The 2712-nt window shown below is 40.0% G+C and overlaps 1 pseudogene; it reads left to right on the plus strand.

Moving 5' to 3' along the window:
* LOC105234907 overlaps window positions 1-627 on the plus strand; it is a 1546-nt pseudogene extending 919 nt beyond the window's left edge.
* The last annotated feature ends 2085 nt before the right edge of the window (window positions 628-2712 follow it).

A 2712-nucleotide genomic window follows, 5' to 3' on the forward strand; every position in this document is an offset into this window, starting at 1 on the left:
CTGAGGGCTACTTTCTGTCTGCAATGTCCTTTGATCAGTTCCTTGCTATCTGTCAACTTCTGCATTACCCCACCATCAGGACTCACCATCTATGTGCCCAATTAGTAGTTTCCTCTTGGGTAGGTGGCTTGCTATCCATACTGATACCTGCAATTCTTATGACCCAGGTGCCCTTCTGTGGCCCTAACATCATTGACTATTTTTTCTGTGACCTGGGACCACTGCTGGCTCTGTCCTGTACTCCAGTTCCCAAGACTATTCTAACTTGTGCTACTGTAAGCTCTCTTATTATCTTCATCACCTTCCTTTACATCCTTGGGTCCTATACCTCAGTTTTGCGTGTCGTCCTTCAGGTCCCAGCTGGCTCAGGTAGGAAGAAAATTTTTCTACATGTGCCTCTCATTTCTTGGTGTTTTCCCTTTCTATGGCTCAGTCATGATGATGTATGTGAGTCCAGGCTCCAGGAGCCATCCTGAGACACAGAAATTTGTGACCTTGTTTTACTGCATGGCAACCCCATTCTTTAATCCTCTGATTTACAGCCTTCAGAACAAAGATATGAAAGATGCACTCAAGAAAGTCCTGGGAGCACCATCAAAAGAAATTTCTAAAAATACAGAGAAATAAGTTGTCCTATCATTCTCTCAGGAATACCGAATTTCTCTCACTAGAGGGAAAAAAAACCTTCTGGGCATGTCTGAGTGTTTAATTCTTTACTCTCATGAAAATGTGACTCATTACACATGAAGAACCCTCATCCAGTCTCAAAAGCAAATACCCACAGTCTTAAAGGTTTATTGTGGAAAGTTCTGTACAGTTTTCATTCATCAATATGTCATGTCTCTGTTTTGGTCATTTTTTGAAGTCTGACAGCTAATNGTCTAACAGCTAATGTAATCAAGATGATACGTATGAAGCTAAGACTTGTATATTGGCTTTTATCCTACTACTATTTTTTGTGTTTCAAATTTATCACTATTTTTTCCTTTCCAACTATTGATTTTTCTGTAATGAAACACTAACAAAAATTCAATTGCTTTATTTATAAGATCAAGGACCCAGTATCTGTCACTGAAAGAGTAGTGTTTTTCACTTGTGTTTCCTTTACTAACAAGCATTGGTAAAATGTCCAGGACGTGTAGCAAACAAAAATGGGAAATGATATGGATTCTTCTTACAGAAAATTCTTAGTCCAATTTTGAAGAGGATACATAGAAAGATATGCACACATTCACATATGCCAAATCATTAAGTATTCCTTACCCAGACCTGGGTTTCAGCACCTTCTAAGCTTTGAGTAGAGGAACATTTACTGTTGCAGAAAATAGGCGTGAGAAACCAGGGAATAAACTGTCAAACAAAGGATAGGATACTTACAGGCAATCGGCATTTATTATAAAATTTTTGACTTGGCCTGATCATCTGTCTCTACTTGGAAATATTCATATTTTAGACCAGAGCACAAAATTTCCTTTTCTGANCGGCATTTATTATAAAATTTTTGACTTGGCCTGATCATCTGCCTCTACTTGGAAATATTCATATTTTAGACCAGAGCACAAAATTTCCTTTTCTGGGGGAAGAGGTGTTTCGTGAAGTTGTCTCCTACATGTTGGAAAAAAAGCTAATGATTTGACTGGCAACATCCAATCCAGACCAGGCATCAATTTAGTTTTCTATGTAAAAATAGATATCTTATAGTTTTCCTCCAAGTTATTTTGGCTTTGGGGGTATTTTCTGTAATAGAATATGCTAAATGACAAGGCTTCCTAGAACACCGGAGGAAAATTCAGGACAACCTACAATACTGAAGAATAAGTTTCGCCTTGTCCTCAGCAGATTACTGGGACTGCACCTACCAGAGGTAACTCTACTCTTATGTAATCATAACAGGGTTCTTACTTGTATACAATGGAAGCTGACTCTGGCTGATTAAGCATGACAATGGAAAAGATTTATTGATAGGGTATCAGGAATTTCACAGAATCAATGAAAGCTAAAAAACCAGAGTTGAGGCTCAGATTCAATGACCAATGTACAGATTATTCTGCGGAACTGGTCTGATGAAAAATCACCATCACTAGAGCCACACCTGCTGCCATGGGCCAGCAGAGGCCAGAGTTTCAAACACTGTCAATTCTGTGCTAGGGGCTTGTCTTTCCCGCAATAACTGCACTACCTGCTTCATTGTTAATTTAATGCCAATATTTCAACATTGCTGCCCTCCACCCCACTTCTACGCCTTGAATCACTAGCCCCTGAATCAAAATCTGGTGTAGCTGTATCTGCTTGGTGGAACCAAGAGTACATCCCCGTGGTGTAGCTGCAGGAAAGGCTAGAAGAGTTAATACCTGGCAATGAAAAAATCCAATTATCCAAAGATAAGCTCCAAGCCTGTTAATATTGGGATTCTCCCAGCCATGAAAAAGGACTGACATACTAGGCAGCCAAAACAAAAGAAAAATGCCAATGTAACAACCCATTTATTTGGACTCCCTATCATATCCCTGGGCCATGCTCCCTCTAGAAGTTACACAAGCTAGGACGTAACTACATGATCCGTATTAATAGCAGTGGAGCAGAAGCAGGATGAGGAAGGGGACACAGACTTCCCCATGGGTAGTGAGGGCTTCTCTATCTCACGATGAGTGCGGTAGGACATACTCTGGTTCTGATAAGTTATTGCTGCATTATCTGCAATTCTGAGAGCCA

Source organism: Ailuropoda melanoleuca, chromosome 20, assembly GCF_002007445.2.
Source record: "Ailuropoda melanoleuca isolate Jingjing chromosome 20, ASM200744v2, whole genome shotgun sequence".
NCBI classification, from domain to species: Eukaryota; Metazoa; Chordata; class Mammalia; order Carnivora; family Ursidae; genus Ailuropoda; species Ailuropoda melanoleuca.